This window comes from Oncorhynchus mykiss, chromosome 8 (assembly GCF_013265735.2).
Source record: "Oncorhynchus mykiss isolate Arlee chromosome 8, USDA_OmykA_1.1, whole genome shotgun sequence".
NCBI lineage: Eukaryota > Metazoa > Chordata > Actinopteri > Salmoniformes > Salmonidae > Oncorhynchus > Oncorhynchus mykiss.
The window spans coordinates 80,347,913-80,365,348 of NC_048572.1; the positions used below are offsets into that span (position 1 = coordinate 80,347,913).

At 47.4% G+C, this 17,436-nt stretch overlaps 1 long non-coding RNA gene across 1 annotated transcript; it reads right to left on the bottom strand.

The window, feature by feature from the left end:
* Nucleotides 1-843: 843 nt before the first annotated feature.
* On the bottom strand, nucleotides 844-16,474 carry LOC110530739. The gene is made up of 5 exons (XR_002474590.2): nucleotides 15,982-16,474; nucleotides 15,698-15,781; nucleotides 12,979-13,058; nucleotides 6,309-6,568; nucleotides 844-902 (listed from the first exon to the last, which is right to left on the bottom strand). It is a non-coding gene; the product is annotated as an uncharacterized LOC110530739 (long non-coding RNA).
* Between the last annotated feature and the right edge of the window lie 962 nt (nucleotides 16,475-17,436).

The window sequence follows — 17,436 nt, forward strand, 5'->3', positions numbered from 1 at the left end:
GATTGTATGTAAGTGGATGTGTATATGTGTGTAGAGTAGAAGCTGTTTATTAATCTGATGGCTTGGGGATTGAAGCTGTTCAGGAGCCTGCTGGTGTCTTGATGCACCGGTACCACTTGCGTTGCGGAAGCAGAGAGAACAGTCTATGACTTTGGTGGCTGGAGTCTTTTAATGATTTTCTGGGCCTTCCTTTCACACCGCCTGGTATAGAGGTTCCGGATGGCAGGGAGCTCAGCCCCAGTGATGTACTGGATTGTCTGCGCACCACCTACTGCAGCGCCATACAATCAAGGACGGTGCTGTTGCCATAGCAAGCAGTGATGCAGCCAGCCAAGATGCTCTTGATGGTGCAGCTGTATAACTTTTTGAGGATCAGAGGGCCCATGCCAAACCTTTTCAACCTCCTGAGGGGGAAGAGTTGCTGTCGCGTCTTCTGCACGACTATGTGCACGTGTGTGGACCGTTGTAAGTCCTAAGTGATTTGGACACAGAAGAACTCGAAGCTCTCGATCCGCTCCCCTGCAGCTCTGTCGATGTGGATGTGGGCGTGGCTCGGCCCTCCGTTTCCTGTAGTCCACGATCAGCTCCTTGGTCTTACTGACATTGAGGGAAATGTTGTTGTTCCGCCCTCACACTGTCAGGTCTCTTACATCCTTCCTGTAGTCTGTCTCACCATTGCCGGTGATCAGTCCTACCACCGTCGCGTCGTCAGCAAACTTGATGATGGTGTTGGAGTCGTAGGTGAACAGGGAGTACAGGAGGGGACTAACCGCACAACCCTGTGGGGCCCCCGTGTTGAGGGTCAGTGTGGAGGAGGTGATGTTGCCTACCTCACTGCCTGGGGTCGGCCCGTCAGGAGGTCCAGGATCCAGTTGCAGAGGGAGGTGTTTAGTCCCAGGGTTCTAAATAAAGGTGAAATAAAATAAAAAAAATAAGCTTGGTGACGAGCTTGGATGGGAGAACGGCGTTGAACGCTGAGCTGTAAGCAATGAACACTATTCTCCCATAGGTATTCCTCTTATCTATGTGGGTGAGGGCAGTGTGGAGAGCAATTGAGTTTGCGTCGTCTATGGATCTGTTGGGGCAGTATGCAAGTTAGAGTGGGTCTAGTGTGTCTAGGATGATGGGAGTTAATGTGTGCCATTACCAGCCTCTCAAAGACCTTCATGATTACAGTAGTGAGTGTTACAGGGTGGTAGTCAATGTGGCATGAAGCCTTACAGGTCTTGGGAACAGGAATGATGGTGGTCAGCTTAAGATGTGGGGATTACAGACTGGGACAAGGAGAGGTTGAAAATGACTGTGAATATGCCTGCCAGCTGTTCTGAACATGCTCTGAGAACACACCCTGGAATACTGTCTGGCCCAACGGCCTTGTGGGTGTTGACCTGATTAAAGACCTTACTCATGTCAGCCTCAGAGAGCGAGATCACTCAGTCCTGTGTGGCGGTGACGGAGGTTTGGTTAAACAGGCAAGGTGGCCAGTCAGTTTAGACTCAGGATTGGTTAAACAGGCAAGGTGGCCAGTCAGTTTAGACTGAGGATTGGTCAAACAGGCAAGGTGGCCAGTCAGTTTAGACTGAGGATTGGTTAAACAGGCAAGGTGGCCAGTCAGTTTAGACTCAGGATTGGTCAAACAGGCAAGGTGGCCAGTCAGTTTAGACTCAGGATTGGTCAAACAGGCAAGGTGGCCAGTCAGTTTAGACTGAGGATTGGTTAAACAGGCAAGGTGGCCAGTCAGTTTAGACTCAGGATTGGTTAAACAGGCAAGGTGGCCAGTCAGTTTAGACTGAGGATTGGTTAAACAGGCAAGGTGGCCAGTCAGTTTAGACTGAGGATTGGTCAAACAGGCAAGGTGGCCAGTCAGTTTAGACTCAGGATTGGTTAAACAGGCAAGGTGGCCAGTCAGTTTAAACTCAGGATTGGTTAAACAGGCAAGGTGGCCAGTCAGTTTAGACTGAGGATTGGTTAAACAGGCAAGGTGGCCAGTCAGTTTAGACTCAGGATTGGTTAAACAGGCAAGGTGGCCAGTCAGTTTAGACTGAGGATTGGTCAAACAGGCAAGGTGGCCAGTCAGTTTAGACTCAGGATTGGTTAAACAGGCAAGGTGGCCAGTCAGTTTAGACTGAGGATTGGTCAAACAGGCAAGGTGGCCAGTCAGTTTAGACTGAGGATTGGTTAAACAGGCAAGGTGGCCAGTCAGTTTAGACTCAGGATTGGTCAAACAGGCAAGGTGGCCAGTCAGTTTAGACTCAGGATTGGTTAAACAGGCAAGGTGGCCAGTCAGTTTAGACTGAGGATTGGTTAAACAGGCAAGGTGGCCAGTCAGTTTAGACTGAGGATTGGTCAAACAGGCAAGGTGGCCAGTCAGTTTAGACTCAGGATTGGTTAAACAGGCAAGGTGGCCAGTCAGTTTAGACTCAGGATTGGTCAAACAGGCAAGGTGGCCAGTCAGTTTAGACTGAGGATTGGTTAAACAGGCAAGGTGGCCAGTCAGTTTAGACTGAGGATTGGTCAAACAGGCAAGGTGGCCAGTCAGTTTAGACTCAGGATTGGTTAAACAGGCAAGGTGGCCAGTCAGTTTAGACTCAGGATTGGTCAAACAGGCAAGGTGGCCAGTCAGTTTAGACTGAGGATTGGTTAAACAGGCAAGGTGGCCAGTCAGTTTAGACTGAGGATTGGTCAAACAGGCAAGGTGGCCAGTCAGTTTAGACTCAGGATTGGTTAAACAGGCAAGGTGGCCAGTCAGTTTAGACTCAGGATTGGTCAAACAGGCAAGGTGGCCAGTCAGTTTAGACTGAGGATTGGTCAAACAGGCAAGGTGGCCAGTCAGTTTAGACTGAGGATTGGTCAAACAGGCAAGGTGGCCAGTCAGTTTAGACTCAGGATTGGTCAAACAGGCAAGGTGGCCAGTCAGTTTAGACTCAGGATTGGTCAAACAGGCAAGGTGGCCAGTCAGTTTAGACTGAGGATTGGTCAAACAGGCAAGGTGGCCAGTCAGTTTAGACTCAGGATTGGTCAAACAGGCAAGGTGGCCAGTCAGTTTAGACTCAGGATTGGTCAAACAGGCAAGGTGGCCAGTCAGTTTAGACTCAGGATTGGTCAAACAGGCAAGGTGGCCAGTCAGTTTAGACTGAGGATTGGTTAAACAGGCAAGGTGGCCAGTCAGTTTAGACTGAGGATTGGTCAAACAGGCAAGGTGGCCAGTCAGTTTACAGTGAGAACACCACACACTACTAACAAGATTCATAAAGAAAAATATGTTTTATTTTATTTAACTAGGCAAGTCAGTTAAGAACAAATTCTTATTTACAATGACGGCCTACCGGGGAACGGTGGGTTAACTGCCTTGTTCAGGGGCAGAACGACAGATTTTTACCTTGTCAGCTCAGGGATTCGATCCAGAAACCTTTCGGTTACTGGCACAACGCTCTAACTACTAGGCTACCTGCCGCCTCATATCATATTCACTCCAACACAAGCTAAATCTCCACCAACCATGTACACAACATCCAATATGGATCACATTCAAAGAGATTTTCATTCTTTCACCTTAAGAGTAAAACACTTAATCTCTCCCGTGATTGTCAGACAGACAATCCCTGTATAAAGGTGAGAAAGAGGACACCAGACAACCTATGAGAACTACAATGTTCAATACAATGTTGATCTCACGTTGTGTGGTGATTTAGAGGGGCCAGTCAGGTATGTTATGAGTGATCTTCAGCCAGGTATGTTATGAGTGATCCTCAGCCAGGTATGTTATGAGTGATCCTCAGCCAGGTATGTTATGAGTGATCCTCAGCCAGGTATGTTATGAGTGATCTTCAGCGTGGTATGTTATGAGTGATCCTCAGCCAGGTATGTTATGAGGGATCCTCAGCCAGGTATGTTATGAGTGATCCTCATCCAGGTATGTTATGAGTGATCCTCAGCCAGGTATGTTATGAGGGATCCTCAGCCAGGTATGTTATGAGTGATCCTCAGCCAGGTATGTTATGAGTGATCCTCAGCCAGGTATGTTATGAGTGATCCTCAGCCAGGTATGTTATGAGTGATCCTCAGCCAGGTATGTTATGAGTGATCCTCAGCCAGGTATGTTATGAGTGATCCTCAGCCAGGTATGTTATGAGTGATCCTCAGCCAGGTATGTTATGAGGGATCCTCAGCCAGGTATGTTATGAGTGATCCTCAGCCAGGTATGTTATGAGTGATCCTCAGCCAGGTATGTTATGAGTGATCCTCAGCCAGGTATGTTATGAGTGATCCTCAGCCAGGTATGTTATGAGTGATCCTCAGCCAGGTATGTTATGAGTGATCCTCAGCCAGGTATGTTGTGAGTGATCCTCAGCCAGGTATGTTGTGAGTGATCCTCAGCCAGGTATGTTTTGAGTGATCCTCAGCCAGGTATGTTATGAGGGATCCTCAGCCAGGTATGTTATGAGTGATCCTCAGCCAGGTATGTTATGAGTGATCCTCAGCCAGGTATGTTGTGAGTGATCCTCAGCCAGGTATGTTATGAGTGATCCTCAGCCAGGTATGTTATGAGGGATCCTCAGCCAGGTATGTTATGAGGGATCCTCAGCCAGGTATGTTATGAGTGATCCTCGGCCAGGTATGTTATGAGTGATCCTCAGCCAGGTATGTTGTGAGTGATCCTCAGCCAGGTATGTTGTGAGTGATCCTCAGCCAGGTATGTTGTGAGTGATCCTCAGCCAGGTATGTTATGAGTGATCCTCAGCCAGGTATGTTATGAGGGATCCTCAGCCAGGTATGTTATGAGTGATCCTCAGCCAGGTATGTTATGAGTGATCCTCAGCCAGGTATGTTATGAGGGATCCTCAGCCAGGTATGTTATGAGTGATCCTCAGCCAGGTATGTTATGAGGGATCCTCAGCCAGGTATGTTATAAGGGATCCTCAGCCAGGTATGTTATGAGTGATCCTCAGCCAGGTATGTTATGAGTGATCCTCAGCGTGGTCTTCAGTAGGGAACAATGTTATGGAATGTACAGAAAAAAATATATTGTGTAGAACAGACAACCTGCTCTGGCATCATACAGAGTAAAGAGTAATTCAGAGTCCACAGACACAGAGTCTGGTGGCGTTAATGTGACATCTATCTGGCTCTGTGACTACCGTTGGTGGGGGACCCACAGCCCGACCGCACACCTCCCTAAAATCCCCAACCAACACGGACCCACACCCCGACCGCACACCTTCCTAAAGTCCCCAACCAACACGGAACCGTGGACCCACAGCCCGACCGCACACCTTCCTAAAGTCCCCAACCAACACGGAACCGTGGACCCACAGCCCGACCGCACACCTCCCTAAAATCCCCAACCAACACGGACCCACAGCCCGACCGCACACCTTCCTAAAGTCCCCAACCAACACGGAACCGTGGACCCACAGCCCGACCGCACACCTCCCAAAAATCCCCAACCAACACGGACCCACAGCCCGACCGCACACCTTCCTAAAGTCCCCAACCAACATGGACCCACAGCCCGACCGCACACCTCCCTAAAATCCCCAACCAACACGGACCCACAGCCCGACCGCACACTTTCCTAAAGTCCCCAACCAACACGGACCCACAGCCTGACCACACACCTTCCTAAAGTCCCCAACCAACACGGAACCGTGGACCCACAGCCCGACCACACACCTTCCTAAAGTCCCCAACCAACGCGGAACCGTGGACCTCTATTCATTTGAATGTGGATGTGGATGTGACGGATGGCGAAATTGATTGAGCTGCGCTGAAAATTTGAAAATGATGAAAGCCAAAGGTCCAATATTCTACAACACTGCTGTGCAGAAGAGTATACAGTTTGGACTCTGATAAGCGCTTAATAAATCATGTCATCTCTTAACGTTCAGAAAGTTGTGCAATCCTGAATTCCACCCAGATATTAGTGTTGTCTGTTCTACTTGATTCTACTTCATGATACTGAGATATGAAAAGTAACAGACTAGTGGTTTGAACTGTCAGTTAAACTGGTTGAAACCAGTTGCTTTTGTATGTCCAGGAGCCATTAATAGCTAAAGGATGTGATTATATATCCTCTCTAGAAAATGGATGAGACAGAGCTTGAGAGAAGTGGAAGATTAATAGAGAGAGAGAACAGGAAACAGTGATAAATATAGATTGAAGAGAGAGAACAGGAAACAGTGATAAAAATAGATTGAAGAGAGAGAACAGGAAACAGTGATACATAGAGAAAGAGGAGAGAAAACAGGAAACAGTCAGAGAGAATGTGAGAGAGTGAAACTGTTCTGTTGCAGACAGATGGTCCTCACTGGTGGGGTCGAAGCCTTCCTGTTGCTGTTGTGGCCACTGTCTGCTGCGGTCATAGTGTTCTTCTGTCTGGCCAACCGTTCACTTTTACCCCAGAGAGACATGGCCAAACCCTCGTTACTGCCCGTCTCTCAGCTAGTGACACTGATGGGAGAAGCCCGAGTGTGTTGTGACTCTCAGTCTGAGCGTTTGCGTGTTGGTGAGGAAGTCAGATGTGGGGACGCTGCTGGCAGCCTGGTGAATGGTAATGGCTGTGACCTCCCTGGGGACACAACAGGAACATATTCATACTATTAGTCTAATAGCTTATTAGATAAAGACGAATACAACATTTCACCAACGTTAGTGGTTCAACACCAGTGGAGGCTGCTGAGGGGAGGACGGCTCGTAATAATGGCTGGAATGGAGTCAATGGAACGGTATCAAACCTGGAAACCATGGAAACCATGTGTTTGATGTATTTGATACCATTCCATTGGGTTGATACCATACTATTTCTACCCCTTGGAAAACAATGCATTTCACTGCACCTATTGAGTGTGAGACAATAAAACATTACAAACAAATAATAATGTATTGCTCTGTACTAGATGTAGAAGGATAACAGTTGAATAAACGTGAAGAGAAATGTAAATAAAGACTTCCTTGCTCTTTATATTTATTACATCCTGAAAATAACCTTCAGCAAATAGGCTAACAGGTCAGAGATTTACAACGCTGTAGAGACTGAGTACATCTGTTCCTAACTTTTAGACGAGAAGAGAGAGAGAGAGAGGAGGGAGAAAGAAAGAGAGAGAAGAGAGAGAGAGAGGAGAGAAGAGAGGGAGGGAGAGGAGGGAGAGCGAGAGAGGAGGGAGAGAGAGAGAAAAGAGAAGAGAGAGAGAGAAGAGAGGGAGGGAGAGGAGGGAGAGAGAGAAGAGAGAAGAGAGAGAAGAGAGGGAGGGAGAGTAGGGAGAGAGAGAGAGATAGGGAGAGGAGGGAGAGAGAGAGAATAGAGAAGAGAGATAGAGAGAGAAGGCAAAACAGTGTGTGCATTTGGGCCATAGTGATCAGAACAGAGTTTGGTTGTTTGGGTTAGTGATCAGAGCAGAACAGATCAGATCAAAACAGAGTTTGATTGTTTGGGTTAGTGATCAGAACAGAGTTTGGTTGTTTGGGTTAGTGATTGGAACAGAGTTTGGTTGTTTGGGTTAGTGATCAGAACAGAGTTTGGTTGTTTGGGTTAGTGATCAGAACAGAGTTTGGTTGTTTGGGTTAGTGATCAGAACAGATTTTGGTTGTTTGGGTTAGTGACTGGAACGGGGCAGAACACGTCAGATCAGAGCTTGGCTGTGTGGGTAAGTGTTAGTGATCAGAGCAGAACAGAGCTTGGTTGTTTGGGTTAGTGATCAGAACAGAGCAGAACAGAGCTTGGCTATTTGGGTTAGTGTTAGTGATCCGAACAGAGCAGAACAGAGCTTGGCTGTTTGGGTTAGTGTTAGTGATCAGAACAGATCAGAGCTTGGCTGTTTGGGTTAGTGATCAGAACAGAGCAGAACAGATCAGAACAGAGCTTGGCTGTTTGGGTTAGTGATCAGAACAGAGCATAACAGAGCTTGGTTGTTTGGGTTAGTGATCAGAACAGAGCAGAACAGAGCTTGGCTGTTTGGGCTCAGGCTGGTGTGACTCATCAGGCTAGCTGTCCCCTTTCTCCTCTACACAGGAACAATCAACCAAATTCATTAGAACTGCCTGTGAAAACAGGCTAAACAAAGCACCAGTGCCTACTAGCACTAACACAGTACACTGGACTATCTGGGCTTGAAAAGGACAAACAAAATCAAATCAAATTTATTTATATAGCCCTTCGTACATCAGCTGATATCTCAAAGTGCTGTACAGAAACCCAGCCTAAAACAGCAAGCAATGCAGGTGTAGAAGCACGGTGGCTAGGAAAAACTCCCTAGAAAGGCCAAAACCTAGGAAGAAACCTAGAGAGGAACCAGGCTATGTGGGGTGGCCAGTCCTCTTCTGGCTGTGCCGGGTGGAAATGCCACCTTTAATACTGCAGTGAAATCGCTTCAGTGGGCTATACAAATGTTGTGTGCAGACCACCACACCAACACCCCCACATACACCATTGAACCTTACTTCCTCTATATTTGTCACATTGCATGCACAAACGCTGTCACGTCTCTCGTCAGAATGAGGATCGAACCAAAACACAGCGTGGTAAGTGTTCATGATTCTTTATTAACCAAAACACTTGAACAAAATAACAAAGTGAAAAAACCAAAACAGTTCTGTAAGGTGCAATAAACTACACGGAAAACAACTATCCACAAAACACAGGTGGGAGAAAGGATGCCTAAGTATGATTCCCAATCAGAGACAACGATAGACAGCTGCCTCTAATTGGGAACCACACTTGCCGAAAACAAAGAAATAGAAAACATAGAAATAACGAAACTAGAATGCCCACCCTAGTCACACCCTGCCCTAACCAAAATAGAGAATAAAAGCCTCTCTACGGCCAGGGCGTGACAAACGCACACAACACACCTTCCCCTCTCCCCCATACACACCCTTGGGCGGTATACCGTGTACCGGGGTATTTGGAAAAATCCACGGGATGGTTTTTCAATACCGTCAAAGCTATTTCTTAATAGTTTTTCAATAAATGTGAATATTTGTAGTTACTTTTTGTTGTTGTTGTATTTTACCCCTTTTTCGTGGTATCCAATTGTTTAGTAGCTACTATCCTGTCTCATCGCTACAACTCCCGTATGGGCTCAGGAGAAACGAACCCAAACAAGCCGCACTGCTTCTTAACACAGCGCCATCCAACCCTAAGAAGCCAGCTTCACCAATGTGTCGGAGGAAACACCGTGCACCTGGCAACCTTGGTTAGCGCGCACTGCACCCGGCCCGCCACAGGAGTCGCTGGTGCGCGATGTGACAAGGATTTCCCTACCGGCCAAACCCTCCCTAACCCGGACGACGCTAGGCCAATTGTGCGTCGCCCCCACGGACCTCCCGGTCGCGGCCGGTTACGACAGAGCCTGGGCGCGAACCCAGGGTCACTAGTGGCGCAGCTGGCGCTGCAGTACAGCGCCCTTAACCACTGCGCCACACGGGAGGCCCCTTTTTGTAGTTACTTTTACAGTAAATACCTGCAGTCAACTTGTGCAATACGTTAGGAGATGAAACAGACCGCGTTCTTCATTTCACCTGTCATTATGACGTTTATCCTAGTTCCCCAGAACAGTGTTTGTTTGTAAATAGCACAACGGGAGACGGTTGGAGCTGGACAGTCCATAGCGGTCTATATCTATCAGTGAGTCTCTGTTGTGTGGAGCACATGAAGTGATGATGTTACACTTGTATTGCAATTCACTACTAAATGTTTGCCATCAGATATCTTATAATGGTCTTTCTGCCAGAAGTCCAAGAGCTCTGGATGCGTTCTCTGTACAGCTGATTGTGCTTCCTACTAGCGTTTGTTTCCTCTCTACACATGCTGCTCTTCCTTCAGAATAGCATCACAACTTTGTTCATTGGACAATTTCTCTTGTTCACTTTTGCCTGTAAATGTCCACACTCTACTGAAAATGACATTTGGTAGCTACTAGCTATAAATGTATAACTTTATGAGCTGGAGTTGTACATCTTTGCAACAGTGCTTGACTTGGGGAGGAGCTCACCTCTGCTGAGTACCGGCACCTCGAATGTTCTACTGCTTGAGTTCCTGCACCTCTTATAGAATATTATCTCAGAAGTATTGTGGAGCTCCTGCACCTAAATATAAACAGTACCAGCACCCAAAATGAGTACTATTACTATTTCAGTCCAGGTCAAGCACAATTTGCCATTTATGTTCGTTTTCTCTCGTTAGCTAACAACGTCTATGCAATTTTGCAGATAGTTTGTACTAATTTTGTTAGCATTCTGGTAATAGAGGCCCAATGGGCTTTTCGTGCGTTTTAGTGCCCCCTTGTGTGCTATGCCAGTAATACTGTAAATCCCAGGATGAGAGAAGGACGGTATAATGTCAATATGAACATTTGGATACCAACCAACTCTACAGTCCTCATACCTGGCTCATTGTCTACCTGTGTAAGGATGCCCTCTAAGGTCCGTTCACCAGGCCTGCTGCTGCGTAGAGGGTTTGGGGTGTGTAGACCCTCTGTCAACACTACTGGACCACCTCTCTGGTCTCAAGAGGGGTTTGGGGTGTGTAGACCCTCTCTCAACACTACTGGACCACCTCTCTGGTCTCAGGAGGGGTTTGGGGTGTGTAGACCCTCTGTCAACAGTACTGGACCACCTCTCTGGTCTCAGGAGGGGTTTGGGGTGTGTAGACCCTCTGTCAACACTACTGGACCACCTCTCTGGTCTCAGGACGGGTTAAGGGTGTGTAGACCATCTGTCAACACTACTGGACCACCTCTCTGGTCTCAGGAGGGGTTTGGGGTGTGTAGACCCTCTGCCAACACTACTGGACCACCTCTCTGGTCTCAGGAGGGGTTTGGGGTGTGTAGACCCTCTGTCAACACTACTGGACCACCTCTCTGGTCTCAGGACGGGTTAAGGGTGTGTAGACCATCTGTCAACACTACTGGACCACCTCTCTGGTCTCAGGAGGGGTTTGGGGTGTGTAGACCCTCTGCCAACACTACTGGACCACCTCTCTGGTCTCAGGAGGGGTTTGGGGTGTGTAGACCCTCTGTCAACACTACTGGACCACCTCTCTGGTCTCAGGACGGGTTAAGGGTGTGTAGACCCTCTGTCAACACTACTGGACTACCTCTCTGGTCTCAGGAGGGGTTAAGGGTGTGTAGACCCTCTGCCAACACTACTGGACCACCTCTCTGGTCTCAGGAGGGGTGTGGGGTGTGTAGACCATCTGTCAACACTACTGGACCACCTCTCTGGTCTCAGGAGGGGTTAAGGGTGTGTAGACGAGGGCAGCACTACTGGACCACCTCTCTGGTCTCAGGGGGGGTTTGGGGTGTGTAGACCCTCTGTCAACACTACTGGACCACCTCCCTGGTCTCAGGAGGGGTTAAGGGTGTGTAGACCATCTGTCAACACTACTGGACCACCTCTCTGGTCTCAGGAGGGGTTAAGGGTGTGTAGACGAGGGCAGCACTACTGGACCACCTCTCTGGTCTCAGGAGGGGTTAAGGGTGTGTAGACCCTCTGTCAACACTACTGGACCACCTCTCTGGTCTCAGGAGGGGTTAAGGGTGTGTAGACCCTCTGTCAACACTACTGGACCACCTCTCTGGTCTCAGGAGGGGTTAAGGGTGTGTAGACGAGGGCAGCACTACTGGACCACCTCTCTGGTCTCAGGAGCGGTTAAGGGTGTGTAGACCCTCTGTCAACACTACTGGACCACCTCTCTGGTCTCAGGAGGGGTTAAGGGTGTGTAGCCCCTCTGTCAACACTACTGGACCACCTCTCTGGTCTCAGGAGGGGTTAAGGGTGTGTAGACCCTCTGTCAACACTACTGGACCACCTCTCTGGTCTCAGGAGGGGTTAAGGGTGTGTAGACGAGGGCAGCACTACTGGACCACCTCTCTGGTCTCAGGAGGGGTTAAGGGTGTGTAGACGAGGGCAGCACTACTGGACCATCTCTCTGGTCTCAGGACGGGTTAAGAGTGTGTAGACGAGGGCAGCACAGCAACATGTCATGGACCACTTCCTGCATTCAACACACTTGACACAACACACATATTAAATACACAACACCTAAAACCCAATAAAATAAACACAATTGACACCTTATAAGGGAGACACACAAAGTGCTGTGCATAGTAAACTTGCCAGCTCTGATTACACACAATTCCCAGCAATCTACTTAAATTCACTCCTCTTCAAAACAGCTGTCACTCAAATTATGGTTTGCATATTAATCACATGGAGGCTGTTGATTTGGAGTAAACAGAGGGAAGGGAACTAATATACTAATTGTTTTTTGGCTAGCCAGCTCAGAGCCAGCCCTGAGCCAGCTCAGAGCCAGCCCAGAGCCAGCTCTCTCCAGGGTGTCTTAGGCATATTTCCCCTGAAGCTCCTCACCAGTGTTATGAGTTTGTTTGAGTTCCCATTCCAAAGTCCAGTAGTCAGACATGAGAGGATCATCCCCACACACCCAGCCAGTTCATAGCATCACATGACCTTCCCTCCCACAGTGTATTTCACTGGGTAGAATAAGTCTGACGTCTGGGCTCTGGGGCAGGAAGCATAGAACAATACTGTCTGAGAGACTGACTGTCAGAGAGTGGAGAGTAGAAAACCAGGCCAGACTGAATCCACAGACTGTTTGGTTCTACAGGGCCTTTAGGCAGCAGCTGGGGTTAAAAGGGTGTGTGTGTGTGTGTGTGTGTGTGTGTGTGTGTGTGTGTGAGAGAGTGCTTTCTGTAGAAATGAAAGAGGATGATGACGGGGCAAAGAGAGAGACACTCATCAGATCTGACAGAGGAGAGACATGAGGTAAGCAGGAAATATGCATAGTCACTGTCTCATGTACACACACACACAAAAACAATGCTAACAAACACTGACATGTTTATACATGTTGTACACAGCCAAATCAACAAACACACAGACAACAGAATTACACAGCCAGACCAACAATCACACAGACAACAACACAATCACACAGAAAATAACGCAAACAAACCCTCTTACCTCAGCCGCCCTGCGTTTCCCAATGTTCCAGGAGTAGTAATGCTCAGTAGACACTGCACAGAACGGATGGGAGTCCTCGGCTAAACAACACAACATCAACCATACAACACACAACATATCAATCAATCAATCAAATGCATTTATATAGGCATTTTATAGAAGCCCAGCCTAAAACCCCAAACAGCAAGCAATGCAGATACAGAAGCATAGTGGCTAGGAAAAACTCCCTGGAAAGACAGGAACCCAGGAAGAAACCTAGAGAGGAACCAGGCTCTGAGGGGTGGCCAGTTCTTTTCTGGCTGTGCTGGGTAGAGAGGAACCAGGCTCTGAGGGGTGGCCAGTCCTCTACTGACTACTGGGTAGAGAGGAACCAGGCTCTGAGGGGTGGCCAGTCCTCTACTGACTGTACTGGGTAGAGAGGAACCAGGCTCTGAGGGGTGGCCAGTCCTCTACTGACTGTACTGGGTAGAGAGGAACCAGGCTCTGAGGGGTGGCCAGTCCTCTACTGACTGTACTGGGTAGAGATGAACCAGGCACTGAGGGGTGGCCACTCCTCTACTGACTGTACTGGGTAGAGAGGAACCAGGCTCTGAGGGGTGGCCAGTCCTCTACTGACTGTACTGGGTAGAGAGGAACCAGGCACTGAGGGGTGGCCACTCCTCTACTGACTGTACTGGGTAGAGAGGAACATCTCGAGCTGACCCCTTCTGAGCAAGGCGGTGTAAACAGAACTGTCTCGTTGTGCTCAACGGTATGTGGTAGTAGCAGAACAGCAAAAATGTAAAGGAATTTTCTTTATAATTTACTTGTTTTATTGAGTTTTTACCTGAAAATTGCAGTAACAGCTTGTTACATTCTGAAACTGTCGCAGTAGCTGCCAACCTGCCAGCTGTACAGAGCCACATAAAACTTTAGAACCCATTCCCACCACAATGTTTTTTTTATGTCAACACTATCTATAATTGTGGAGGGGGGGGGGGGGTCGTTTTCCTAGGGCCCAGAGTTTTTCCTGATCTGGTAGGCTAGCCTAACCAGCTAAAACTCCGGGTATGACATAGTAATCAATCAGCTTAGAAAACAGTTTCATATGGGCTACGATGAGACCAGATTTTTTCAAATAGTAAAAAAAAAAAAAAACTCCTGGAAAACCTCCTGGACCTAGTGAGGATGAAAATAATAAAATCCTGTCATGAAACGAATCAGATGTTGGTTACGTGCTGCTTTCATGAACCAACACTGTGCTTGAGTCCCCCCCCCAGCACTGACCTTGCTGATATCTACTTACTACTAAATGTACTCAAGATGACTGAGATATGCGGTTGTCTCACCTAGATATCTGAAGAAATGCACTAACTGTACGTTTTCTCACCAAGTTGTGGGTAAAATAAATTGTGTTAGCCACTAATATTGATCGCTAGTTAGCTGGCTAATGTTAGCTAGCATGTTTAATGTACTAAGAGCAAATGTAGCTAACTAATATAGCCTGGTACCAGTGCTGGTGTAGGCCGAGATAAGCCTGATGTTTGTGCAACGGTATCTTCTAAATCAGAAAGGAAAATGATGAATAGATTAGCTAGCTACATGAGGTAAGAAAACATGTAATGTAACATCTCATTAGGGTCCTCTGGAAACACTGACCAACACTTTGGTTCCTACCCTGTCAATAATTCCTCCCTGGCTTATTCATTCATTGTTATGTCAGAAAACAATGTATTCAAAGTGCTGACCCCTATATTCCAACTATTTAATTAGAATAATCACTCTATTTCCACGATTCCAACAGTTCAACAATAAACACGGCCTAGATTTTTTTGCCCATATCTTGTAGCCCAACGTGTAGGAAATGCAGAAACGGTTGAAAATGCTGAAAAGGATTTTAGTTTGAAGTTGGATTGAACAGTATAAAACTACTAAAATAGAGAAAGCCCTATTGAAATCACTTATAATGTATGTATGTGTTGCCATCCTAGGTTCATGAACTACTCATAAAGCATATTTACAACTTTTCTTATTCAAAAAGGTGTGTGTGAGAAAGAGGAATTTGAACATTGCAATAGCCCTGCTCCTCTCTCTCTCCAGCTGTACTAACTAAATCCCCAGCCCATTGAAGCTCATCTCTCTGTCTCCCAGCGCACCTCATGTTCTTTATCTGGATCTTGGTAATAGGTCAAATCCCACAGCACACAGACCAGTCTAGGGGTTATATATATATATAGATTCCGCTCTCCAGTCTTCAGGGGCTGCTGTGAGTCTGTTTATATAATGGACAGGTAGGCTAGCGGTTAAGACCGTTGGGCCAGTCACCGAAAGGTCGCTGGTTTGAATCCCCAAGCCGACTAGGTGAAAAATATGTTGATGTACACTTTGAGCAAGGCACTTTGAACAAGGCACTTTGAACAAGGCACTCTGAACAAGGCACTCTGAACAAGGCACTCTGAACAAGGCACTCTGAACAAGGCACTCTGAACAAGGCACTTTGAACAAGGCACTTTGAACAAGGCACTCTGAACAAGGCACTTTGAACAAGGCACTTTGAACAAGGTACTAATTGCTCCTGCAAGTCACTCTGAATAAGAGCCATATGCTTTGGGGGTCTTTGTGACACTGTCTAAAAAAATACATTATTTCAGGAAAAACACATCGTCTGATGGACCGATTGATAGATTATGGAATGATTGACCGATATGAGGGAGGGATGGATGGATTGACTGACTCCTACCTTTGTTGACGGGCATCACTATGGTCTGTGGCCGTGCCCACCCCAAACTGTTTCAGCTGGTTGTCAGGAACGGTCAGAGTGGATCTTCAGCATACCCAGACAAGACGAGAGTACAAGAGACAACACTTAGCCTGGATGGGGAATTTGGCCACTTCCATAATCTATTTATTCTAAAACGATGCTTTATTTATACAGGTGATCCCACTGAGATTAAAAATGGAGACCTGTCCCAAAACAGCATCAATCCACTTTCTCAAACAACATAAGAGGTATTCTCTTTCTACCTGATAGAGTAGCAGCAGTCTTCCCTCTCCCTGCCTCCATCTCGCTGATCAATGTCGTGCTGGCACTCTCTGGCACGCCCCTACCGTAGACCCCGCACCTTTGGCAATGCTGATAGCAGGCATGTTGGTAACGGTGTTAGGGGTGTTGGGACCCTTTCCCAAGGTGACATTTACTGCTGCGTCCTTCATGGTTACCAAACTGGTGGCTCTCTTTGCCGTGCTAATGGCGGTTGCCGTGGCGTTCTTTGTCATGGTAACATTGGCGTTCTTTGCAGCCTTGATGACTGCCACCTGGTTGGCTGCTTCCAGAACAGAGTAGGATACAGATTTGGCCTGACAGGACCCCTCCGTTTCCTGGAACCTAACAAACAGCTGTTATTAGTGGAGGTGTTCTTCAAAGTAGCCAACCTTTGCCACTCTTGGCATTCTCTCAACCAGCTTCACCTGGAATACTTTTCCAATAGTATTGAAGGAGTTCCCACATATGCTGAGCACTTCCTGACTGCTTTTCCTTCACTCTGCGGTCCAACTCATTCCAAACCATCTCAATTGGATTGAGGTCGGTGTGATTGTGGAGGCCAGGTCATCTGATGCAGCACTCCATCACTCTTCTTCTCGGTCAAATAGCCCTTACACAGCCTGGAGGTGTGTTGGGTCATTGTCCTGTTTAAATAAAAATGATAGGCCAGTCAAGTTCTTCCACACCGATCTCGACAAACCATTTCTGTACGCACTTCGCTTTGTGCACGTGGGCATTGTCATGCTGAAAGGAAAGGGCCTTCCCAAAAATATTGCCACAAAGTTGGAAGCACAGAATCATCTAGAATGTCATTGTATGCTGTAGCATTATGATTTCCCTTCACTGGAACTAAGAGGCCTAGTCCGAACCATGAAAAACAGCCCCAGAACATGACTCCTCCTCCAGGTAGCGTTCTCCTGGCATCCGCCAAACGCAGATTCTTCCGTCGGACTGCCAGATGGTGAAGCATGATTCATCACTCCAGAGAATGCATTTCCCTGCCCCAAGAGTCCAATGGCAGCAAGCTTTACACCACTCCAGCCGAAGCTTGGCATTACGCATGGTGATCTTAAGCTTGTGTGCGGCTAATTGGCCATGGAAACACATTTAATTTCATGAGGCTGCCGACGAACAGTTCTTGTGCGGACGTTGCTTCCAGAGGCAGTTTGGAACTCAGTAGTGAGTGTTGCAATTGAGGACAGACGATTTTTACGATCTTCAGCACTCGGCGGTGCCGTTCTGTGAGTTTCTGTGGCCTACTACTTCACAGCTGAGCCGTTGTTGCTCCTAGACATTTCCACTTCACAATAATAGCACTTACAGTTGATCGGGGCAGCTCTAGCATAAACGAACTGACAAGTTGGCGGTGCCACGTTGAAAGTTACTGAGTTCTTGTGTAAGGCCATTCTACTGCCAATGTTTGTCTATGGAGATTG